At 48.7% G+C, this 27,158-nt stretch overlaps 1 pseudogene; it reads left to right on the forward strand.

Annotated features, from left to right (window-relative positions):
- The window catches only part of LOC115083664, a 256,969-nt pseudogene extending 231,072 nt beyond the window's left edge, over window positions 1-25,897 (forward strand).
- The last annotated feature ends 1,261 nt before the right edge of the window (window positions 25,898-27,158 follow it).

A 27,158-nucleotide genomic window follows, 5' to 3' on the forward strand; every position in this document is an offset into this window, starting at 1 on the left:
CAGTGTTCGATCTTTCTAGTTTTTACCATCCTAGGAGTCTTACCTACGTATAAGAGAGGGCAGGGACATTTAACAACATAGACAACACCTTTTGTTGTGCAATCAGAATCTGAATAGAGTCTAAAGAAACGGTCCCACAGCAGCCGTTCCATCTCTGACCTCTCCTTCACAGTGGTAGAGGTGGTTCATTACCCATCTCGGGGGGGTGACTTCCCTGAGATACTTGGTCGGAGGGAGCAGAGATGGATTTTCACTCTTGACACTGTTTCCCCTAAAGGACTTAACAAAGATATCGAATGGTACCTGTTTGACTGAGTGAATGGATCCGCTGACTAGTAATTGGGTTAGATTGTTCTCGCGAGATATTCCGTTTTCGCACCTTTTTCCCTCTTTAAATGACTGTCACCTGTGAGGGCGCTCGCACTACGGTCACTGTTGCTACAGGTATGTGAGCTGTAGGTTGAAATGTTTGCGTAGCCACTTGTTCCACCATTTATTTGTTTATTTATATTTGCCTTGTATTGCAGATTATAATTGAACCTTTGGTCCCTCCCGATGCAGCCATAGCGAAACACGGGACCGTGTCGGGGGACTGTAATAAGTCACTGTTATGAACCACGGAGTTGCCAATATAATAATTTTGACACATTGAACACATTTGGAATAAAATACTATTTATTGAAACTGTTGGTGGGAGTAAGATTTGTCCTGCACCAGTGTTTCCTAAGACTTCAATTACCCCAATATTGCCTGGGTAAATGTATCATTGGGACACGCTAGAGAGATACAGTTCCTGGATGGAATAAACGATAGCTTTATGGAGCAATTGGTTCAGGAACCGACGAGAGAGGGAGCAATTTTAGATCTAATTCTCAGTGGAGCACAGGACTTGGTGAGAGAGGTAACGGTGGTGGGGCGACTTGGCAATAGTGATCATAGTATGATCAAATTTGAATTAATGACTGGAAGAGGAACAGTGTGCAAATCCACGGCTCTCGTGCTAAACTTTCAAAAGGGAAACTTTGATAAAATGAGAAAAATTGTTTGAAAAAAACTGAAAGGAGCAGCTACAAAAGTAAAAAATGTGCAAGAGGCGTGGTCATTGCTAAAAAATACCATTCTAGAAGCACAGTCCAGATGTATTCCACACATTAAGAAAGGTGGAAAGAAGGCAAAACAGTTACTGGCATGGTTAAAAGGGGAGGTGAAAGAAGCTATTTTAGCCAAAAGATCTTCATTCAAAAATTGGAAGAAGGATCCAACAGAAGAAAATAGGATAATGTATAAACGTTGGCAAGTTAAATGAAAGACATTGATAAGACAGGCTAAGAGAGAATTTGAAAAGAAGTTGGCCATAGAGGCAAAAACTCACAGTAAAAACTTTTTTAAATATGTCCGAAGCAGAAAGCCTGTGAGGGAGTCAGTGGGACCATTAGGTGATCGAGGGGTTAAAGGGGCACTTAGAGAAGATAAGGCCATCGTGGAACGATTAAATGATTTCTTTGCTTCGGTGTTTACTGAAGAGGATGTTGGGGAGGTACCCATACCGGAGAAGGTTTTCATTCAATGGTAATGATTCAGATGGACTGAATCAAATCACGGTGAACCTAGAAGATGTGGTAGACCTGATTGACAAACTGAAGAGTAGTAAATCACCTGGACCAGATGGTATACACCCCAGAGTTCTGAAGGAAAGGAAAATTAGTTTCTTACCTGATAATTTTCGTTCCTGTAGTACCAAGGATCAGTCCAGACACCTGGGTTGTGACTCCGCACCAGCAGATGGAGACAGAGCAAGACTTGTCGGGCATTCCTACATATAGTAAGGCACCACCCACAGCTCCTCAGTCTTACGGTATGTCAAAGCAAAACTGCAAAACAAACTAACTTACTATACTGCCCCAAAACCAGGGCCGATTCAATAAACCCCCAGCTGGATCAGAACTCCCAGAACCAGAGGACCAACAACTTACAATGAAGTGAACAATCACACTGAAGCCAACCTGCAAACCCAACCGAGCGGGCTCTCCGTGTCCTAGAAAACACACCACAACAGACTACGTGGGCGGGCTCCTGGACTGATCCTTGGTACTACAGGAACGAAAATTATCAGGTAAGAAACTAATTTTCCTTTCCCTGTACGTACCAGGATCAGTCCAGACACCTGGGGTGTACCAGAGCTGAATTACTGAGGGTGGGAGCTAGAGAGTCCCGCTCGCAGTACTCTCTCTCCGAATCCCCCTGAATCCAGACCCCGAACATCCAACCGGTAGTGTCTAGCGAAAGTATGCAACGACTTCCAAGTCGCCGCCCTGCAAATTTCTTGCGGCGAAACTTGCGAAGATTCCGCCCAAGAGGCGGCATGGGACCGCATCGAGTGAGCTTGAAGGCCCACCGGCACAGCCTTCCCTTTCAGCATGTACACTGACGCAATGGTCTCCTTAAGCCAGCGCGCAATCGTGGTCCGGGAAGCTGCCCCACCCTTCTTTGGGCCCGACCACAAGACAAACAGATGATCCGAGACCCGAAAAGGGTTTGTTACGTCCAGATAACGGAGCAGTACTCTGCGGACATCAAGTTTCCTCAACAACTTAGCGTCAGTACCAGAACTCTCCCCCTCCAGAAAAGCGGGCAGCTCCACCGTTTGATTCATGTGAAAAGAAGATACCACCTTCGGCAGAAAGGAGGGAACCGTCCGTAGGGAAACCCCGGAATCCGAGAAGCGTAAGAAAGGTTCCCTACAAGATAACGCCTGTAATTCCGAGACATGTCTCGCCGACGCGATTGCCACTAGAAACACTGTTTTAAGGGTGAGATATTTTAGCGTAGAACGCTTGATGGGCTCAAAAGGCGACCCGCACAGCGCAGAAAGTACCCAATTGAGATTCCAGGAAGGACAAGGATGACGCAACGGAGGGCGCAAATGCTGAGCGCCCCGGAGAAAACGCGCCACATCCGGATGATGTGCGAGAGACAAACCGCGCACCTTCCCCCGAAGGCAACCCAGCGCCGCCAACTGGACCCTAAGGGTACTACAAGATAGACCTTTTGCAAGCCCCGTCTGAAGAAACGCGAGGACATCCGGCACAGACGGTAACACAGGATTCACGTCCCGAGTTTTACACCAATCCTCAAACACCGCCCAAACCCGAACGTAGGCGAAGGAGGTAGAGCGCTTCCTAGCATTCAACAAGGTGGCTACCATCGCATCCGAATACCCTTTATTCTTCAAACGTTTCCTCTCAAAAGCCAAGCTGCGAGACAGAAGTGATCCGCGTCCTCCAAACAGACGGGTCCTTGATGGAGCAGTGCCGCTGCCCCTCGCAACCGTAGAGGGGGCTCCCTTGCCAAGTGCAGGAGATCCGCGAACCACGGCTGCCGTGGCCACTCCGGCGCCACCATGAGCACATCCGCCGGGTGCATTTCTATTCGTCGAAGGACCTTGCCGATCAGAGGCCACGGAGGGAACACATACAGGAGAACGTCTGTGGGCCAGGGAAGAACCAGAGCATCTACCCCTTTGGCTCCTCGTTCTCTCCTGCGGCTGAAGAACCGTGGAGCCTTGGCGTTCTGAGCGGTGGCCATCAGGTCCATGTGTGGCATTCCCCACCTTTTGCAGATGAGGTGGTAAGCAACCTCCGTCAGTTCCCACTCTCCCGGTTCCAACCAGTGTCGACTGAGGAAATCCGCCTGGACACTGTCTACTCCGGCGATGTGGGACGCCGCGATGTTGCTGAGATTTCTCTCCGCCCAGTGCATTAACTGCCGAGTCTGCTCCGCAACCGCCCGGCTCCTCGTTCCTCCTTGGCGATTGATGTAGGACACTGTAGTCGCATTGTCCGACAACACTCTGACCGCCTTCCCTCTGATCAACGGGAGGAACGACTGCAGCGCCAACGTGACCGCCCTGGTCTCCAAACAATTGATGGACCACTGCGACTGAGCTTTGGACCACTGTCCCTGCACCGAGCGGCCCATGCAAACCTCCCCCCAGCCGGAAAGACTGGCATCCGTGGTGACTACCGTCCAGCTGGGCATGAGCAGGGACACTCCGCGAGTCAAATTGTCGGAACTGAGCCACCACTGTAGACTGGACCTCGCCTGCTCCGTGAGTGGAAGTGGGAGGTGAAACTCTTCCGACACCGGCCGCCAACGGGAGAGCAATGCGGATTGCAATGGACGTAGATGAGCGAAAGCCCAGGGCACTAATGCGAGCGTTGATGCCATTGACCCCAATACCATCAGGTAATCGCAGACCTGAGGCATCCGCAGGGACAACAAACGACGTACTTGACCTTGGAGCTTGCAGACACGCTCCACGGAGAGAAACACCCTGCCTCGCTTCGTGTCGAACAGCGCTCCCAGATATTCCAAGGCCTGGGTGGGAACCAGCCGACTTTTGGCAAGATTGATCACCCATCCGAGTGAGCGTAAGAGCTGCAGGACCCTGTCGACGGCCTGTCGGCATTGATGCTCGGATTTGGCCCGGATCAGCCAATCGTCCAAATAGGGGTACACCAAAAACCCCTCCCTCCGAAGCTCGGCCGCCACCACCACCATTACCTTCGTGAATGTCCGTGGGGCGGTGGCCAGACCGAAAGGGAGAGCCTTGAACTGATAGTGTCTGCCCAGGATACAAAACCGAAGGAACCGCTGATGACACGGCTGGATGCCGATGTGAAGATAAGCCTCTGTGAGGTCCAAGGATGCTAGGAATTCTCCTGGACGAACTGAAGCTATCACCGACCGGATCGTCTCCATTTTGAAGCGTGGAACGCGCAGACACCTGTTGACTCCTTTTAGGTCTAGGATGGGTCTGAAAGTACCCTCTTTCTTTGGCACGATGAAGTAAATGGAGTACCTGCCTCGACGGTGCTGCCCCGGGGGAACGGGCATTATGGCTCCTAGGTCTTCGAGCCTTCGCAGCGTATCCTGGACTGCCACTTGCTTGCCATGGCCCTTGCAAGGGGAGACAAGGAATTTGTCCGCCGGAATTCGTGCAAAATCTAAAGCGTAACCTTGTCTTATTACGCTGTGGACCCACTGATCTGTCGTTATGCTGGTCCATTCCCCGTAAAAACGAGCCAACCTGGCTCCCGCATTTGGGACAAGGGATGGAGCCGGTAGAGGGGAATGGACCTTCCTCATTTCATTGAGAGGCTTTGGAACCCGATCCCGCCGAGGGACCGTCCCATCTCCCAAACTTTCTCCCTCGAAAGGACTGAGACCACGACTGCGACTTCACGGGAACCGAACGGTAGGAGGAACCCGACGACCTCTGCGGCCGCGATTTTCTGGGCCCTCGGAAACGGGCCCTGTTAGAGAAAGATGTCCGGGACCGGTGCCTGTCCTCCGGAAGCTTGAAAGCCCTGTTCTCTCCGAGCGACAGCATCAAATCGTCCAATTGCTTCCCAAACAATAACTTTCCTTTGAACGGAAGCGAGCCAAGATGAGCCTTCGATGAGCCATCCGCCGCCCAATTGCGGAGCCAAAGGAGCCGGCGCGCTGAAACCACCGAGACCATGGCTCTCGCCGAGGTCCGCAGGAGGTCATGCATAGCGTCCGCGCTGTACGCGATCACCGCCTCAAGATGGTCCGCCTGTGCAGCCTCTTCCCCCGAGAGACCGGCATTGGCCTGAAGCACCTGAGCCCGGCGCAAACCGGCCCGCAAGGCAAAATTACTGCATATAGCCGCGCGGACCCCCATGGCAGAAGCCTTGAACACCTTTTTAAGCTGGACCTCCAGCTTTCGATCCTGAGTATCCTTAAGGGCCGTGGCACCTGTGACCGATATCGTGGACCGTTTCGTGACGGCGGACACCGCAGCATCCACTCTGGGAAAACGCAGGAGTTCCAGCGCGCCATCCGGCAATGGGTACAGCTTATCCATGGCTTTACTTACCTTAAGTCCCAACTCCGGGGTATCCCACTCCTGGAAGAGGATATCGGTCGCCGAGAAGTGAAACGGAAAAGCCACCGCAGGCCCTGTGAGGCCCTGCAGCACCGGGTCCATTTTGGCATCCGTGCGAGACCCCGCTGGAGGGGCATCCACTCCCGCTTCCCGGAGGATCGCCGGGATGAGTGGCGCCAGCTCCTCTTTCCGGAACAAGCGCACCACTTTGGGGTCGTCACCTTCCACCGCCGGTCCTTTGGAGGTCCCAGGATGCACCACGTCCTCCTCGGAGGGCCCCCCGGTTCCCCCCGGGGCCCTTACATCCTGATCTTCCTCCACGGACGAAGCCGACCCGGAGTCGGTGTCCTGGGGAATTCCCCGTAAAGGGCGCTGCTCTCTAGGCGGGTCCGCGGGCTTCTGAGGACCCTCCCCCGCCCTCTTCTTCCGGGGCTCACCTGTAGCAGATCTTCCTCTTAGACTTCTTATATTTAAGAATCTTCTCAAGCGAAACCGCAAAATCAGAAGAAAAGGAGGCCTCCGAATCCAAAGAGGCCTCCTCAACACTGCGCTCCGTCGGCGAATCAGCCCCCCCCCCCGGGGGCCCGCTGCTGCGGGGAAAGCGCAGGAGGGAAGCCGGCCTCTGGAAAGCCTCTGGAAAGCCGGCCTCTGGAAAGCGCAGGAGGGAAGCCTTCCTCGTGGCTTCCCTCACAGAAGCTAAAATGGCCGCCGTTCCCGCGCTCAGCGGGAACGGCTCAGCAGATACATCTTCACGCGGGCCCTCACGCGGCGGCGATTGTGCCGGCCGAGGCCAGACCCCCCGACCGACCTCGGACGGCCCCTCGCCACCCGCCACACAATTGGAGCAAAGGCCTTCGCGCGCGCCGAGCCGCACGCACAGCACGAAGTCCCCCTCGGCATTCGCCTCACTGCCGCGGCCCGCCGCCGACCACAAAAACAATTAAAATAAATTAATTCACTTCGGCGGCACTGCCCGGAGGTGAACCGGTAGATATAGTGTACTTGGATTTTCAGAAGGCGTTTGACAAAGTTCCTCATGAGAGGCTTCTAGAAAAAGTAAAAAGTCATGGGATAGGTGGTGATGTCCTTTCGTGGATTGCAAACTGGCTAAAAGACAGAAAACAGAGAGTAGGATTAAATGGACAATTTTCTCAGTGGAAGGGAGTGGGCAGTGGAGTGCCTCAGGGATCTGTATTGGGACCCTTACTTTTCAATATATTTATAAATGATCTGGAAAGAAATATGACGAGTGAGATAATCAAATTTGCAGATGATACAAAATTGTTCAGAGTAGGTAAATCACAAGCAGATTGTGATAAATTGCAGGAAGACTTTGTGAGACTGGAAAATTGGGCATCAAAATGGCAGATGAGATTTAATGTGGATAAGTGCAACGTGATGCATATAGGGAAAAATAACCCATGCTATAGTTACACTGTTAGGTTCCATATTAGGTGCTACAACCCAAGAAAGAGATCTAGGTGTCATAGTGGATAACACATTGAAATCGTCGGTGCAGTGTGCTGCGGCAGTCAAAAAAGCAAACAGAATGTTGGGAATTATTAGAAAGGGAATGGTGAATAAAACGGAAAATGTCATAATGCCTCTGTATCGCTCCATGGTGAGACCGCACCTTGAATACTGTGTACAATTCTGGTCGCTGCATCTCAAAAAAGATATAATTGTGATGGAGAAGGTAAAGAGAAGGGCTACCAAAATGATAAGGGGAATGGAACAACTCCCCTATGAGGAAAGGCTGAAGAGGTTAGGGCTGTTCAGCTTTGAGAAGAGATGGCTGAGGGGGGATATGATAGAGGTGTTTAAAATCATGAGAGGTCTAGAATGGGTAGATGTGAATCGATTATTTACTCTTTCAGGTACTAGAAAGACTAGGGGGCACTCCATGAAGTTAGCATGGGGCACATTTAAAACTAATCGGAGAAAGTTCTTTTTCACTCAACGCACAATTAAACTCTGGAATTTGTTGCCAGAGGACGTGGTTAGTTCAGTTAGTATAACTGTGTTTAAAAAAAGGATTGGATAAGTTCTTGGAGGAGAAGTCCATTACCTGCTATTAATTAAGTTGACTTAGAAAATAGCCACTGCTATTACTAGCAACAGTAACATGAAATAGACTTAGTTTTTGGGTACTTGCCAGGTTCTTATGGCCTGGATTGGCCACTGTTGGAAACAGGATGCTGGGCTCGATGGACCCTTGGTCTGACCCAGTATGGCATGTTCTTATAAGGTGATAAGAGAGGGGAGGAGGGTTTTGGTGGCAGGATCAGAGAGGAAGGGATAGATTTTAGCAGTGTTATAGAGGAGGAAGTAACTCACTTTAGCAGTGTTTTGGATGTGTAGAAGGAGGGAGAGGCATCAAAGATGACCCAAGGTTAGGGACTGAGCAAACCAGGAGGATGAGAGCACAGAGAGCCCTCCTGATGTGACAGAAACAGATGTTCCTGATGTTCTGTTAGATCTTGGGTTTTATTATTCAGATTTATCCAGGCAGAGATGATTGATATTCTCTGTCTCTGGGATTAGACTTGTAAACCCTGAGGCCCAGAAAGGAAACTGAGTCCAGGGGAACAAGTCTGGCAGTTCCTGGGGATGAGGGGTCCTGGTGTCCCCTCTTCCATGATAAAATGTTATGGGATTTAAGCCAGCTGAGCCCCTCCACGTGTCCCTAAGTGTTTCTGGTTTGTGTTTCAGGTGCCGGTGACATTTGAGGACATCGCTGTCTCTTTCTCCCAGGAGGAGTGGGGGTATTTAAATGAAGAGCAGAAGGAGCTTTACAGGGAGGTGATGAAGGAGAATTATGAGACCCTGAGCTCTCTAGGTCTAGGTAAGGATTGCATTATCTGCATTTCTAGTATACACGGAGAATATTTTACTAAATGTCATTGGGTCAGCGCCTCACAGTAAATGTGCACACAGCCCTGGATTTCCCCCCTCTCTTGTGTAGGGAACAGGAAGGGCGGGATTGAGGCAGAAAGAGCTGGGGTGAACCCCCTGATAAGAAATTGGCAGCTTATCACTGATGCTGTAAGAATGAAGCAGCCCGGTGTATCCCCAGAGCCCTCCGTCTCCTGCGGCATGGAGTATCTCCTTCTCTTTTCTGGGCCACTCTCCCACTCCCCACTACAGCAATAGCAATTTGGATCTCCCTCCCTTGATCTCAGATTCTGTCTGCAGGTAATGGAACCTCCTCTTCTCTCCTTCCTACCTCTCCCCTCCTCCCGATCCCAGATCCTCGTCTCTGAAATCCCTCTTACTCCATCCTCCAAAGTGGATGCGCTGGGATGTGCCATCTCTAATCAGACGATTATCTCTGTGGAGGGGAGGAGTGGCCTTTAAGGTTGAGCATGATAGGGGGACTGAGGCCATCCTTAAGCAAGCCTTTGAAGCAGTGGTGATGACTTTACACATTGCTTCCTGTTGCGCCCTAGTGGCACGATCTTGTCTGCTGCTCTCTCAGGAAGCTGATGATTCTGGAGTGACTTCCAGCGCGGTTATGGAACTCGCTGACACCTACACGCTAGGAAATGGAGAAATTACTTACCTGATAATTTCGTTTTCCTTGGTGTAGACAGATGGACTCCGCAACCCACCCTTGGCTGCCATGCACATGGATTTCAAACGATTCAAGGGTAAGCCACGTTTTGTTTACCTAGGATTTCCACCCGGCCGGGTGTCGACGCTTTCCGGTTGAGCTCACTGGCGGTCTCCAGCTATAGTCAATCAACCAATTCAATTTAATCAAGTTAATCGAGTTATAACGTTAACCAAGTTATGAAGTTATGCGAGTTAATCAAGTTACTCATGTTAATCAATAAGTCAGTCACACATATATCCACAATGCTTTTCGAGGAGAATACTGAAGAGCTGCACTTCCTGCAGGGGTATATGTACTAGGGGCTGACTTCAGATTGAAATCTGATCCGTCTCCAACTGCTAACAGGAGCACTGTGGATATATGTATGACTGAATAATTTGAGTAACTTGATTAACTTAATTAATTTGAACTGGTTGAATTGGCTATAGCTGGAGACCGCCAGTGCTCTCAACCAAGAAACGTCGACACCCGGTAGGATGGGTGTCGTAGATGAAGGAAAGCATGGCTTCCCTTTGAATCACTTGCTCCGGGGATGTCCCCCGAGAATTCCATGAGTAACGGCAGCCGTGGGTGGGATGCTGAGTCCATCTGTCTAAACTAAGCAAAACGAAATTATAAGGTAAGTAATTTCTCCATTTCCTAGCGTGTAGCAGATGGACTCAGGACCAATGGGATGTATAAAAGCTACTCCCGAACCGGGTGGGAGGCTGCCCGTGACCTACTCAGTACTGCCCTTGCAAATGCCATGTCCTCCGGAGCCTGAACGTCCAGGCGATAGAATCTGGAGAAGGTATGGACGGAGGACCATGTCTCCGCCTTGCATATCTTGGCAGGTGACATCAATTTGTCCTCTGCCCAGGAAGTTGCCTGGGCTCTGGTTGAATGGGCCTTGATCTGTAGAGGCTGGGGCTTTCCTGCTTCTACGTAGGCCGCTTTGATGACTTCCTTGATCCAGCAGGCTATGGTGGCCTGCGAGGCTGCTTCCCCTTGTCTCTTCCCGCTGTGAAGGACGAAAAGGTGGTCCGTCTTTCGTACTGGTTCTGACATTTCCAGGTATCTGGATAGGAGTCTGCCGATGTTGCGATGTCGTAGAGTACAGGCATCTTCAGAATTCTTCAAGGCATCCGCCGATGGAAGCGAGATGGTCTGGTAAAGATGGAAGTGTGATACCACCTTGGGGAGGAACGAGGGAACTGTGCGGAGCTGGATGGTTCCCAGGGTGAGTCTGAGGAACGGCTCATGGCAGGACAGTGCTTGCAGTTCCGAGATGCGGCGGGCTGAGCAGACTGCCAGCAAAAACACAGTCTTTAAGATCAAAAGGCGGAGGGACAGACCTCTGAGGGGTCTGAAGGCAGTTCCTGCTAGGAAATCTAGGACCAGGTTAAGGTTCCAAAGAGGCACCGGCCACTTTAGGGGTGGTCGGATGTGCTTGACTCCTTTCAGGAAGCGGGAGACATCCGGGTGAGAGGCTATGCTGCCGCTCTCACTCTTGGTTCCAGAACATGACACAGCTGCCACCTGTACCTTGATGGAGTTGAGGGAAAATCCTTTCTGTAGTCCATTCTGTAGGAATTCCAAAATTACAGGAATTTTGACTGAGTGTGGTATGATGTCATAGTCCTTGCACCAGGATTCGAATACTCTACAAATCCTTATGTATGTTAGGGATGTGGAGAACTTGCGTGCTCGGAGTAGGGTGTCAATTACTGCCCCCGAGTATCCTCTCCTCCTTAGGCGAGTCCTCTCGAGAGAATCAAGCTGGATCCTCATGGAGGATCGGCTCTTGTTGGAGCAGGTCTCTGTGTGGAGGTAGTGGCAGGGGGCTCCCTGTCAGCAGTCTTCGCACCACGGTCTTCTTGGCCAGTCTGGGGCCACTAGAAGTACTGGCCCCCTGTGGTTTCTATCTTGTGGATGATCCCGCCCAATAGGGGCCACGGCGGGAAGGCGTGTAACAGAGTCTCCTGTAGCCAGGTCTATACCAGGGCATCGATTCCCTGGGACTGGGGTTCCCACCTGTGGCTGAAGAAACTGGGTACCTGGACGTTGGACCTGTTTTCCAGGAGGTTCATGGTTGTTGTTCCCCAACGGTTTACTATCAATTGGAATGCTGTTGTTGACAGTTTCCATTCTCCTGGATCTAGACTTTCTCTGCTGAGGTAGTCCGCTGCGACATAGTCTTTCCCGGCAATGTGGACGGCCGAGATCTCTTGAAGATTCACTTCTGCCCATGTCATTAAGGGGTCTATTTCCAGAGACACCTGTTGGCTTCTAGTTCCTCCCTGATGGTTGGTGTAGGCCACTGTTGTGGCATTGCCCGACATTACTCTGACCGCTTTGCCTCGGGGTCTGTGACCGTACCTTAGGCAGGCTTGTCTGACTGCCCGGGCTTCTAGGCGATTGATATTCCATCCCGACTCTCCTTTGTTCCATTGCCTTTGGGCGGTTAGCTCCTGACAGTGTGCTCCCCATCCTCGTAGGCTGGCATCCGTGGTGAGTAGGATCCAGGTTGGGGAGGATAGTCTCGTTCCCTGGCTCAGATGGGCTTCTTGTAGCCACCATCGTAGTTGGGCCTGAACTCTGTCCGGGAGCTGAAGCCGTACGACGTAGTTCTGGGACAGAGGATTCCATCGTGATAGTAGCGAGCACTGTAGGGGTCTCATGTGAGCCCGTGCCCATGGGACTACTTCCAGTGTAGATGCCATGAGTCCGAGAACTTGTAGGTAATCCCGTGCTGTGGGGCAAAGTTTGCTCAGCAGGGTTCGTAACTGGGTCATCAGTTTTGATCTCCTTGTCAGTGTCAGGATGACCTTGTCTTGTTTGGTATCGAACCGGACTCCCACGTATTCTAGAGATTGGGAAGGCTGCAGGCAGCTCTTGTTTGTGTTGACCACCCACCCGAGGCTCTCCAGTAGAGTTTTGACTCTGTTGGTTGCCTGGTGGCTTTCCTCTGGGGATTTCGCTCTGATCAGCCAATCGTCTAGATAAGGATGCACGTGGATTCCTTCCTTCCTCACTGTTGCCCCACCACTATGATCTTGGTGAATATCCGGGGTGCAGTGGCTAACCCGAAAGGTAGTGCCCCGAACTCCTAGTGATGGTCCAGGATCGAGAAGTGTAGAAAACGCTGATGCTCTTGTTGGATCGGAATGTGTAGGTAGGCTTCCGACAGATCCAGGAAGGTAAGGAACTCTCCCGGTTGTATCGCCCTTATTACCAAGTGTAGGATTTCCATGTGGAAGCGAGAAACCTTCAGGTGACAGTTGACCGCCTTGAGGTCCAGGATAGGTCTAAATGTTCCTTCCTTCTTGGGAACGATAAAATAGATGGAATAATGGCCAGTATTTATTTGTTGTGGAGGCACCGGTGTTATAGCCTCTTAGGCTAGTAATCTGGTCAGTGTAGCTTCCACTGCCATTCTCTTGGAAGGGTCATGGCAGGGAGATTCCATAAACTTGTCCGGAGGGAGGTGGTGGAAATCCAGGTAATATCCTTCTCGAATGATGGATAGGACCCACTTGTCCGAAGTTCTCGACTCATCTTTGGTAGAATAGAGCCAGTCTTCCCCCTATGGCTTCTTCCTTTGGATGGGTCGGTTGGTCTTCATTGTGGGGTGCGGCTGGGGCCTGGGCCCGAGCGGGCTCCCATTTTATTGTGCTTGTTCCGAAAGGACTGGCTCCGGCCTGCAGGGTGGGCCGCTTGAAATGAGCTTCTATATGGGTTGAAGCGCTGTGATCCTCTGTCCCTGGAGGTCCGGGGGAAGGATCGCTGGTTTCTCACAGGACAAGCAGGATGGTAGTCCTCAGAAATGGGAGACATCATCAGGATGGAGCCCAATCACGGAAAACGTCTGTCAAAGTTTCCAGAACTTTGACTGGCTCGTACTGGGCATGCCCAGCATGGCACTAACCCTGCAACCAGCAGGGGTCCCCCTTCAGTCTTCTTTTTTCCGCGCAGCAGTAGCCTCTCGGGAAAGGAGCTCTATAGAGATTCCTGACAGGAATTTTCCTCACGGAATTCTTAAAGTTAAAATTTCCTCCAGGGGTCTCTCTCTGACTTTTCTCTGACCGCGGTACTCCGCTAAGTTTTACATGGTGTTCCGTCGAGTTTTGGCCCTCGCGGCCTACCGGCCGTCGATCGTACTTTGGCTCGATTTTTTTCAGTGGCCATAGCGTTGGGGTTCCGTCGGTGCCCGGACTGTTCACGCACCATATCTATCACAGACTCCCATGGAGTCTATGTGATGTGTTTAGGCCGTGAGCATGATGTCCTGACACCAAAAGGTCGCAAAGCCAGAATGGAGAAGATGGAACTCCTCTTCCGTGCTCAAACCCCGACTCCGTCCATTGCATCGACGACGTCGGAACCGGCACTATCGACTTCGTGTCAACATCGACCGGTGACCGACCGCCATCGACACCCTCTACTCCTCCTCAGGATCGAGGAGATCGCAGGGAAAAACATCGCCATCATAAGACTTGGACCATCAAGGGAGCGAAACCATCAACCTTGCCGCCGAAGAAGCCCAGTCCAGGAACGGCACCGTCTATTCCTGCGACCAGATCACCGAGGCAACCCTCACCCGATCGGGGTTTGGGAGCCGCGATTCCACCTGTAAAGGTGGTCCCTCCGGCTATGCCTCTGTCTCCCTCTTCCATTCCGGAGCCGGGGCTCCTTGCTCAAGGTCTCCGAGAGGAACTGGACCAGGTGGTTCAGGAGGCCAACGACAAGGGTGATGCAACATCTTCAGGTTCCTCCGGCACCGATTTGTGGAACCTGTCATCGACCCGATTCCGGCAGCACTGGCACCGCTGCTATCCAGAATGGAGGCTCTGATAGCTGCCCTTCCACCGGTGGATCCTGGGTCTCCGATGACTATGATGCCCTCCCCGATGAAAGCATCATTGGGAGGAGAAACACCGTTCCGCATCCCTCCTTCGGGGGTGTTGCCTCAACCTTCGATGCCGATATGTCCCTCGCCATAGATTCATCCATCAGTGCAAATACGTTTGGCGCCGAGTAATCCATCGATGTCCTCGATGCCTGCACCGATGCCTTCGATGTCATCCTTGGTGCCTCCAGCGATTCCTCAGATTTTTTTCAGAGCCTAGACCGGGACCCTAAGGTAATCCAAACTCCTTCATTTCCTAAAGGGAAGTCTGCTGATCCTTATGACACTTGGGGGGGATGATAACTCCACAGATACCGATGACTTGCCTTCACCACCTTCTCCCACTGAAAGCAGAAACCATTCTTCTCCAGAGGACCTCTCATTTATAAATTTTGTTAAGGAAATGTCCGAGTTGATTCCTTTTCAACTACAGACGGAACAAGATGATAGGCACCAGATGATGGAGTTGCTCCAATTCCTAGATGCCCCCAAGCTGGTCACTTCTATTCCCATTCATCAGGTCCTTCTTGATCTCAAAAAGAACTGGGAAAATCCTGGATCAATTGCTCCAGTACACAGAAAGGCTGGCACTACTTATTTAGTCCAGCCAGCCCCAGGCTTCCAAAAATCCCAGCTTGATCACCACTCGGTTGTGGTAGAATCTGCACAAAAAAGGACAAACGGTCAAAACCTCACTCGTCTACCTGTCCTGCTAAGGAACAAAAATTCCTAGACAACATTGGTCGACGAATATTCTAAGGAGCCATGCTGCCTATCAGCTTAATATGACCCAATATAACAGGGTTATCTTTAAGCAAATACAAGACTTCTCCGATTCCCTACCTCAACAATTCCAAGACCAGCTACAAACCCTTGTAAGCAAAGGCTTCAAAGCAGGCAAGCATGAGATTCGGACATCTTATGACATTTTTGACACCGCTACCAGAGTGTCGGCAATGGCTATCTCGGCAAGACGGTGGGCCTGGCTCAAGTCTTCTGACCTTCATCCAGAAGTGCAAGACCGTTTTGTCCAACTTACCATGTATCGGAGACAATCTGTTCAGTGAACAAATCCAAACGGATGGTGGCTGAATTAAAAGAACATCATGAGACCCTCAAACAGCTCTCTTCGATGCTTTCTGACTTCTCTTCAAAGCAGCCCTTCAGGAAGGTCTCTAAGAAGTCGTTCTATCGTCCAAGAAAGGCCTACCCGCCACCACCAAGGTCCCGTGCTACGACACTTTATCAAAAACCTCAGCCTCGCCAAGCCCGAAAACAAAAACCACAAGCAGCTCCCCAGCCAGGGCCTGTTTCAGGTTTTTGACTTCCGCTTGGAGAGCAGCAGCCAGTTTCCTCAGTCACACATACCAGTGGGAGGTCGATTGTGCCACTTCCACAACATGTGGACTTCAATCACATCCGACCAATGCGTATTGACAATCGTTGCTCAAGGTTACCTTCTAAAGTTCCTCGCCCTGCCACCGGACTCCCCGCCTCTGCAGACGTGGAGAACGTCCGACAATTCTATTCTTCTGGATCAAGAGGTTTCCCTCCTTCTCTAGTCAAGGGCAATAGAACCGATTCCGCACTCACAGCAAGGCCTAGGGTTCTATTCCTGGTACTTTCTGATCCCCAAAAAAATCGGGGGGTGTTCGTCCAATTCTGGACCTACGTGCTCTCAACAAGTACCTCCAGCGGGAAAAGTTCAAGATGGTAACCTTGGGATCGCTTCTACCCCTTCTTCAAAGAGGACACTGGCTCTTCTCTCTGGACCTCCAGGACGCATACACCCACATTGCGATAGCTCCAACTCATCGCAAGTATCTCAGGTTTTTAGTAGGCCCCAAGCACTATCAATATCAAGTGCTTCTGTTCGGCCTAGCGTCTGCACCACGAGTCTTCACCAAATGTCTCGGGGTTGTAGCAGCTTTCCTCAGAACCCAAGGTGTTCACGTCTACCCCTATCTGGATGACTGGTTAATAAGGGCTTCAACTCAGCAAGCTGCTCGGTCGTCCCTCGAATTAACTCTCCACAGTAATTTCTCTAGGATTTCTCGTCAATTATGAAAAATCTTATTTAGTCCCATCTCAAACCTTGTCGTTCATTGGAGCAGACTTGGACACCTTGCGGGCAAAAGCTTTTCTTCCTCAGCAATGAGCACAAACTCTCGTGTCTTTCGGTCACCAGTTACAGTCTCAGCATGCTGCGACAGCTCGCCAGTTCCTCGTCCTTCTGGGACACATGGCATCCTCAGTCCATGTCACACCAATGGCCTGCTTGGCCATGAGACTCATGCACTGGACTCTCAGGTCACAATGGATACAGGCCACTCAGCCTCTGTCAACCATCGTCTACATCACCGACTCACTCTGTCTGTTTTGATTTTTCCACCATGCGAGAGACAATCTCCTCCAAGGACTGCCCTTTCAAATTCCAAATCCTCAAGTCATTCTCACCACCGATGCTTCCAACCTCGGGTGGGGAGCCCATGTGGCCAATCTACAGACACAAGGGTCTTGGTCTCTAGAGGAAGCTAAACACCAAATAAATTTCCTGGAGCTTCGAGCAATAAGATACGCTCTCAGGGCATTCCAGGATCGCCTCTCAAATCAAGTCATCCTGATTCAGACGGACAACCAGGTGGCCATGTGGTACATCAACAAGCAGGGAGGCACAGGCTCCTTCCTTCTGTGTCAGGAAGCTGCGCAGATATGGGCGGAAGCTCTCTCCCACTCTCGTCTGAGTCCAGTGCTTTGTGCCTTTGTGTTTTTAACTCTGGACTTACATTTCTAGTGTTAATTAGTTGCCACAGTTGACTTTTGCAGAATACTGGGACATTGATGTCAGTACAGGGCTATATGAGGGTGACATTAGTGAGTCCGTTGGTTTCTGTCTCCATCTGCTGGTAGGCATGCATAACCCACTTATGTGCACTGGCTTGCCTATCCTAGAGGAAAGAAAATTATCAGCTGAGTAGTAATTTCACCTTCCTGGGTTTTTGAATCCTGGATGTCTGACTTCTGTGTGGGAGTAGTGAGGTGGATATACAGGACGCTGCCAAGTTGGGGAAATTGGGTGTCTCAGAATTACAGGTCTTGTTCTACCAAAGCCCATTGTAACCCATTTATTCCTGGGTTTCTGAATCCTCTGTGAGAGCCGGGAGAGGCAGTCTGGATGTACAGCACATTATGTATTGGTCTGCCTCACTCTAACCTGCGAGCCTTGCAAACGCTCCAAACTTCCATGGCCCGTTTAGTTGTAAGAAGCTTTCCATGGGATCATGTGACTCTGCTGCTGCGTGAATTACTTTGGTTGCTGCTTCAGCAGTGGCTTAAATTTTAAATTTTTTTGTAATTTAACATTTTATTTGGACAACAGTAAATATACAAGCCAATAATGTAACATACAGCTTCATCCCATAAGGGACTATCTTTTCATCCAAACATTTCCATGTATAATCCCCACCACTTCCCTCCCCCCCCCCCCCCAGCCCATGTTCTGCATTGAACAACATTCCCAACAAGAAACCGCAATAATAAACATACTACTAGGAGATATTTCAAAGACCCTCAGAGCTAATACAATAATTGTTACTTTCCTAGTTCATATACAAATACCGACAATAGATGTGTGAGATAATTAGTTCGGAAGGGTCACCCCATCAGTGGAGAGGCCCGCCCCGAGGACTCATGTTTCAAAAGCCAGTTATCAAAAGAGTCCCAAATCTGTCCATATTTGACCAACCTATCCCTCCGGTAGGCAGTAATTTTTTCCATCGTTTTAATTCCTTTGAGTCTGGTGATAACCATCTTCAAAGGCGGTGTTTCCTGCTTTTTCCACCACTGGGCTATCACCGACCGGGCGGCAATAGCCAAATAGCGCAATAATTGGGTATTACGCAGTTCCTTCTCATCTTGGCAGAGTCCCAGGAGCCAGTACTCCGGACATAAGCGTGGTTCCCTGCCCATCAAGTCCTTAGCTATTTCCTGTACTTTTTCCAAAACTCACATATAACGGGGCAAAACCACCACACATGAGCAAAAGTTCCTTCCGCCATTTCACATCTCCAACACCTATCTGAGAGTGCCGGATACCACTTTGCTAGGGTCACGGGGCAAAGGTACCACCGGTACAACATTTTATATTTATTTTCAATCATGTTTGTGGACATAGCATATCTGCCCATACTAAAAAAACAGGTGTTCCAACGTTCCTTATCCCAGTTCTCCCCCAGATACCGCATCCAGGCCTGGAGATGTGAGGCCTGATAAATCTCAGTATCTTCCGGTAGTTTATATATTTTGGACATCAATTTAGGTGGTCTCTTCAATGCTACACAGAAACTTTCCATCAATGAAACTCCTTTCTTTAGATCTCTAGAGACCTCAAATTTTTGTAAAAAGTGGCGAACTTGAGCATAAGCTAAGAAATCCCCTCTAGGCAATTGGAAATCTCTCTGTAAATGAGAGAAGGACTTCACCGCTCCTGCTTCCCAAACCTGCTGGAACCTATAGAGTGCCTTTTCCACCCATGTACGAAATGTCCGAGAACCCATCCCCACAGGAAAATCTAACAGACCACGGAATCGCGCTGGAAAGAAATATCCTCTCTTCCCAGTCAAGCGTTCCCGCCACTTATACCACAAAGTCAGCGTACACTGCAGAGAGGGCAGAAAATTGGAGTCCCTCAGATTCGGTTGTATCCGATCCCAAAAGATATTTTCTGGATTATCTCTCCCTAACCTCGCTTGTTCAATTATCATCCATTGTTTCTTAGGCCCCGGGATATGATAGTCCACCACCGCCTGTAGTTGGGATGCCACATAATATTTCTGGAGATTGGGTACTCCCAACCCACCCTTAAGTCTAGACCTATACAACACTTTTCGTGCTATTCTCGGAGGCCTCCGTTTCCATATATAGGAAAAAATTTTCCGTTGTAAGTCCTTTAACCAATGAGCTGCTATCAGACAAGGTAAGACCTGAAATAGGTAGCTTAATCTAGGAAACAAATTCATTTTCACAACGGCTATGCGTCCCAGCCATGAGATATGGTATCTATCCCAATATTGCATATCCTTACACAATTGACCGACTAGAGGACCATAATTGGCCGTGAATAGATCTTTACGATCTTCCACCAGATTGACTCCTAAATACCATATAGGTCCCTTCGTCCATTTAAAGGGAAACAAATGTTGCAAAGCAGAGCTCTGGTCTGGCTTAAGCCCAATAGGAAATATCTCTGATTTGTCCATGTTGACCCTAAAGCCAGACACCACCCCAAACTGTTTCAACATGGTGGTCAAAGCCTGTAGGGACGAAAAAGGATTCCCAACAGTGAAGATAATATCATCCGCATACAATGAGATTTTGTATTGGGTCTCCACTATGGTAATCCCATGAATATCCTTCGATTGTCGGACCAGTTCCGCTAAGGGTTCCACACTCAACGCGAAAAGCAGCGGTGAGAGTGGGCACCCCTGTCTAGGTCCTCTGTGTATAGGGAACGAATTACTATATCCCCCGTTAATTTTGATACATGCCCGGGGATCTCTGTACAGTTTTTTAACCCACGCCAAGAAATATCCCCCCAAGCCCATCTTTTCCATCACAGCGAACAAGAAAGGCCAGTGCACTCTATCAAACGCCTTTTCGGCGTCGATAGTCAATAGCACTGCTGGGAAGGGGCTAGTTTTTACTACCGAGATGATATTTAAGATTTTCCGTATGTTGTCCGAGGTGGACCGCCCTGGCATAAAACCCGCTTGGTCATCTTTAACTAAATCGAGAATTACCCCCCTTAAGCGATTGGCCATGATCTTCGCAAGAAGCTTTAAATCGATATTAATCAATGATATAGGCCGATATGACCCACGTAGCATGACGTCCTTTCTGGCTTTAGGTAAGATTGTAATTCCCGCAGTATTCCCATTAGGCAACAAATGTTGTCCCTCCCGCAAAGCATTAAACACATCTTTCAGCGGGTTCACTAACAGAATCATAAATGTTTTATAAAATAAGGGTGTATACCCGAGTCCGGGTGCCTTCCCCTGTTTCAAAGATTTAATAGCCTCTTGGACTTCCCGAGCCAGAATAGGAGACCCCAACAGGTCCCCAGTCTCGCTGGACAAAGTTGGCAATGCTAGGCCTCTCAAAAAATGATCTATATCTGCGGCTGTCACCTCATGATCGGTAGAGTACAACCCCTCATAAAAGCTCGTAAAACAATTTTTAATGTCCGACAACTGAGTATATACTTGCCCCTTAATAGCATGTATATGGGACTGTAAGCGTTGGCCCTTCAATTTGTGTGCCAGCAGTTTACCAGGTTTGTCACCCTGCTCATAGTACAGTTGCTTGACAAGATCTAATTGAAAGGCGATGCGGTCAGGATCTAAGTCTTTTAGTTGCCGACGAATCTCATCTAATTTCTGGAGTGACTGTGGAGACTGGCCCTTCTTATGTTCCGTCTCCAATTCTGTCAGTTGCACTAACAGTTTGGTCCGGGTCAATTCCTTCTGTTTTTTATGATAAACCCCCAAACTGATGAAATTACCTCTCATAGTAGCCTTCAAACCCTCGCAAACTGCCACTGGTGACACTGTGGCGTCCGAGTTAAGAACTAAATACTCCTCCAGTTGTGTTTGCAATTTTACCAAATATTTTTTATTTTTCAGTAAACTATGATTAAGCTTCCAATAATGTGAGCTCCGAGTCCCGGTGGGGAGTTCCACCTCCCACCATATGGGAGAGTGATCTGACCAAGTGATGTTATCTATTTCTACTTTCTGTGTGCGGTCGCTCAGCGCTTTATCAATTAAAAAGTAATCAATCCTGGAGTATGTATCGTATGGCCTCGAATAAAAAGTGTAATTTCTACTATGGGGATAACATACCCGTCAAATATCAAGCAGGTTCCAGTCCGTCAATAACTGACTAAAATACTTCCTATCCTGATTATGCGTACCCTCCTGTCCCGAAGAGGTATCCAGGCCTACTGTAGGAGCTAAATTAAAATCCCTTCCCATTATTAAGTATCCCCCTTCCACTTGGTGCAACTTCTGGCTGATCTCATTTAACAGGTCACCCTGCCCCTGATTCGGTGTGACGCTTTCCCTGGTCCGTACACCATCTGCTTGCATTCGTTCCCGGGTCTAAACCTTGACTGAGCTTCCCTGGTCCCTTGGAAACTCAAATAGTAGTTTAAACGTATTTATCTTAAAATTCCCCAGGTGGGATTTGAACCCTCACCACCTGCATGGAAGGCAGATGCCTTCCCCACTGAACCAGCAACTCACTTTCCAACCACTGGCTTCAGAAGTCCCTCTCAAAGTCCATAGTTCAAAAGTCCGGCCCAACTGCCACCTCCCTCCGTACCTCTGGGAGCTCAACCCTTCCCCAGAGATACAGCCACCCACCGGCAGTTCTCCAGGCAAAGTATCCTTGTCGTTCGTCCAACAACAGAAGTCCCCGCGCTCACCTTCTTTGTGAGAGTTGCGGCAGTCCTTCACATGGTCGGGGAATGTCCAGCCTCAAAGTCTCCCAGCGCAGACAGGAAATCCAATCCTTCCTCCTCGGTCCCCCACAGGAGACTGAGACTGCTCTACTAGGGAGTCCTTTTTATCCTGTGGAAACTCCTCCTCCTCTGCCCACTGATTGGCTCTGTCCTTGTAACATCCGGGGGAAGGAATCAAGGGACGTCTCTAGCCTGGTGTTGCTGTATTTTCCTTCCCCCCCCCTTTCCCTTGAATCTTTGGTTCCTAGCTTTATTCTTCCTATCTTAGTCTAGCATAGTGACCCCGTCACATTCGGACAATATACATTGACCAGGGTAAACTTGCAATTCTGGATTTCTACCACTAAGATTAAATATCTGCCCTTAAGGCCCACCACCATCTCAAGTACGTTCTCTCCCAGGTTATTAGCAAACAGAATTCCTACACCCCTATATTTACGATCGGGAGTGCTGGCTGCATAATATCTATGTGAATAGAGATGTGGGTGGAGTAGATGTTCATGTTTACGCCTTAAGGGGCGGATTTTAAAAGCCCTGCTCGCGTAAATCCGCCCGGATTTACGCGAGCAGGGCCTTGTGCGCCGGCGCGCGCAGAGCCCCGGGACACGCGTAGGTCCCGGGGTTTTTTGTAGGGGGCGTGTCGGGGTGGGGCCGAACGACGCGGCGTTTTGGGGGCGGGACGCGGCATTTCGGGGGCGTGGTTTCGGGCCGGAGCGTTCCGGGGGTGTGGCCACGCCCTCCGGAACCGCCCCCGGGTCAGGTCTCGGCGCGCCAGCAGTCCGCTGGCGCGCGTGGATTTACGTCTCCCTTCAGGAGGCGTAAATCCATGGATAAAGGTAAGGGGGGTGGGTTAGGTAGAGGAAGGGAGAGGAAGGTGAGGGGAGGGCGAAAGAGAGTTCCCTCCGAGGCCGCTCCGATTTCAGAGCGGCCTCGGAGGGAACGGAGGCAGGCTGCGCGGCTCGGCACGCACCGGCTGCCCAAAATCGGCAGGGACCTGTATGATCTCCAAAGTTCCTGTATTGCATCAGCTTTATTTCTGTTTCCTACACAGTATGGTAAAGAGAACCCACTGATTTTCTTAACTTCTCTGAATATTTCTATAGACACATCATAGAGAGGTTTTCATAGGCATCCCATAAAGTTTCTGCTAAGTCACAGAATTCTTTAATATCAGAGATCCCATGCATTCATTATGTGATCCTTCTAGAAGTCTCATCTCAGGTTATTGGTAGCTTTCCATGCCATTGTCACTTAGACATGATTAATTCCTTCGTTTTGTATCCAGCAGACAATGAGGTCATACAGAAAGAGAAGAGGGAGGAGAATCGAGAAGAACACCCTATAGTATTAGCACTTACACCAAGACAATCAGGAAATGTCTGTGAGAATCTTGCCCAGAAGACTGAGGGGGGAGACATTAGCCAAAGACAGCAGGAATCAGAGAAGGAGGAGCAAGACTCTGCAGGAGAGTCACTGGATGGAGTCACTGCTTGTGAGAGAAGTGGCAGGGAGTTCACAGAAATCCCTGAGCACCAGGGACACCTGAGAAGAGAGAATCCCTTCCAGAGTAAAAACAGTGATCAAACGAGTTTTGAACACGGCATGAGAAATGTGAGAGCAGAGAGACCTTTCCAGAGTAATAACAGTGATCAAATGACTTCTGCCTTCCAACAGAAAGATGAGGAAGGGAAGAAATCCTTTCACTGTGACACCTGTGGGAAAAACATTAATAGAAAATGTCATTTTGTGTTGCACCAGAGGAGTCACACAGGAGCGAGACCTTTTCCATGCAAGCAGAAGTTAACCCTGACCGTAACCCAGAGAATCTACACTGAAGGGAGCACTTTTACTTGTATTGAATGCAAGAAAACCTTTTCTTGCAGGGAATCCTTAGTAATACACCAAAGTACACACACAGGTAAGCGACACTCTCATTGCCCTCAAGATGGGGAATCTTACAGTTCTGAGTTTTCTTTATTAGAAAAACCATTTAAATGTACTGAATGTGGTAAAAGCTTTAGTCGGACGTCATCTCTCAAGCAGCATCAGAAAATCCATACTGGACAAAAACCATTTAAATGTACTGAATGTGGTAAAAGCTTTAGTCAGACGTCATCTCTCAAGCAGCATCAGAAAATCCATACTGGACAAAAACCATTTAAATGTACTGAATGTGGTAAAAGCTTTAGTCAGACGTCATCTCTCAAGCAGCATCAGAAAATCCATACTGGACAAAAACCATTTAAATGTACTGAATGTTGTAAAAGCTTTAGTCGGACGTCATCTCTCAAGCAGCATCAGAAAATCCATACTGGACAAAAACCATTTAAATGTACTGAATGTGGTAAAAGCTTTAGTCAGACGTCATCTCTCAAGCAGCATCAGAAAATCCATACTGGACAAAAACCATTTAAATGTACTGAATGTGGTACAAGCTTCAGTGTCAAGGCCCACCTCAGAGGGCATCAGAAAAACCATACTGGAGAAAAACCATTTAAATGTACTGAATGTGGTAAAAGCTTCTCTCGGAAGGCGTATTTCATATTGCATCAGAGAATCCATACTGGAGAAAAACCATTTAAATGTACTGAATGTGGTAAAAGCTTCAAGGACAAGGCATGTCTTGGACGGCACCAGAAAATCCATACTGGAGAAAAAACATTTAACTGTACTGAATGTGGTAAAAGCTTTTCTCGGAAGGCACATTTAGTATTGCATCAGAGAATCCATACTGGAGAAAAACCATTTAAATGTACCGAATGTGGTAAAAGCTTTTCTCGGAAGGCACATTTAGTATTGCATCAGAGAATTCATACTGGAGAAAAACCATTTAAATGTACTGAATGTGGTAAAAGCTTCTCTCGGAAGGCACATTTAGTATTGCATCAGAGAATTCATACTGGAGAAAAACCATTTAAATGTACTGAATGTGGTAAAAGCTTTTCTCAGAAGGCACATTTAGTATTGCATCAGAGAATCCATACTGGAGAAAAACCATTTAAATGTACTGAATGTGGTAAAAGGTTCTCTCAGAAGGTGTATTTCATATCGCATCAGAGAATCCATACTGGAGAAAAACAATTTAAATGTACTGAATGTGGTAAAAGCGTTTCTCAGAAGGCACATTTAGTATTGCATCAGAGAATCCATACTGGAGAAAAACCATTTAAATGTACTGAATGTGGTATAAGATTCCATCAGGAGACATCTCTCATATTGCATCAGAGAGTCCATACTAGAGAAAAACCATTTAAAAGTACTGAATGTGGCAAAAGCTTTAGTCAGATGATACATGTCATGCAGTATCAGAAAATTCATACTGGAGGAAAACCAAGTTAATGTACTGTGTCTGGTAAAAACTTCAGTAGAAAGGAAGACCTTGCAAGCCACCAGAAAAAGTTGCACAGAGTCAAATTCAGTTCACATACTTTCATATAGTTTTGGAATAGAAGAGTGGCCTAATAAAGATATTAAAATGCCGGATGCAAGAACAATAAAACTTCTCCATTTCCATCAAGTAAGCTATAAGAATCAGGGAGGTTGATATTCAGATGCCAGAAAGCTGAATAAGTAGGACTTATCCTCCTATCTTACTGCTGCTAAATATCCAGTTATGTTCAATGGCTGAGAAAGTTGTGGGTGGGCAATGGGGGGATCAGAGCGGTGCTATTTAGCTGGATAAGTTATTCAGCTAAGTAGCGATTTTGGCAACATGGGTGTTTTGTATGATTTGTAGTTTATTTTTTTTGCTCTGTGACCCTTTCCCCCAGAGAGCTCATTCCCTGTGTGCTGGCTTGCTGGTAGTGTTTGACCGCTGCACGGTAGTTCAAGCAGAGGCTTTGGATGCTGCCCTGACTGAAGGTGGCTTGATCAGCAATCACATCCCCTGATGCATAGAGAGAGGAATATCGAGTAAGAAAAGGGAAGTGATTATCCCCTTGTACAGATCCTTGGTGAGGCCTCACCTGTGAAGTACTGTGTTCAGTTCTGAAGACCGTTTCTCCGAAGGGACAAAGACAGGATGGAGGCGGTCCAGAGAAGGGCGACCAAAAAGGTGGAGGGTCTTCATTAAATGACTTATGAGGAGAGATAGAAGAATCTGGAGGAAAGGAGGAGCAGGGGTGATATGATTCAAACTTTAAGATACTTGAAAGGTTTTAATGATCCAAAGACAACGACAAACCTATTCCGTTCCAAAAAAATCAGCAGAAACAGGGGTCATGATTTAAAACTCCAGGGAGGAAGACTCAGAACCAATGTCAGGAAGTATTTCTTCACAGAGAGGGTGGTGGATGCCTGGAACGCCCTTCTGGAGGAAGTGGTGAAGACCAAAACTGTGAAGGATTTCTAAGGGGCGTGGGATAGACACTGTGGATCCATAAAGTCTAGAGGATGTGAATGAAGAGAAGAGGCTCGGGGGTGGCTTGCTTGTGGGAATGACAGCTACTCCCTGGAGATTAATATCCTTATTCAATAAACATACACACAGTTAATGTGTGTATGTTTATTGATATGTTTATCATATCACACCGTACACACAGTTAATGCGACTCCAACATTGCTCTATGCTTCAACGGCAAGAGGAAATGTGGAAAAAAGGATTTGCATCCTCAAAAAAGCAGGGGAGTAGCTTGCATGTTACGGCGGTTACTACCCCAAACCAAATAAGCCTGATACTTCACTTTCAATGCATATCCAGCATAGCTCTCTGCTTCAACAGCAGGGAGAATGGAGAATGAAGAAAAGACAATTTATATTCAGACAACAACCAACAAGGAATGAAATACATAGTCTGGGTAAACAAATAAGCATGGGTGTAGCTTGCTTATTACGGCGGTTACTACCCCGAATCAATTAAGCCTGATACTTCACTTGGAATACATATCCAGCTCAGTTCACTGCTTCAACGGCAGGGGGGAATGAAGTAAAGAGGATTTATATTCAGACAACCGGCAGGGTAAACAAGCGTGGGAGTAGCTTGCTTATTACGGCGGTTCCTACCCCAAACCAATTAGCTAGTTACTTCACTTAGATGCAGCTCCAGCACTGCTCTCTACATCAATGGTGGGGGTGGAAGGGTATTGGAGCCAAAAAGTTACCAATAAGGGCCCTGACTTCAGCGGTCAGAATAACAGATAAGTATGAAAACAATTAGGTGTGAAAGCTTGCTGGGCAGACAGGATGGGCCGTTTGGTCTTCCTCTGCCGTCACTTCTATGTTTCTA

This window comes from Rhinatrema bivittatum, chromosome 2 (genome assembly GCF_901001135.1).
Source record: "Rhinatrema bivittatum chromosome 2, aRhiBiv1.1, whole genome shotgun sequence".
NCBI classification, from domain to species: Eukaryota; Metazoa; Chordata; class Amphibia; order Gymnophiona; family Rhinatrematidae; genus Rhinatrema; species Rhinatrema bivittatum.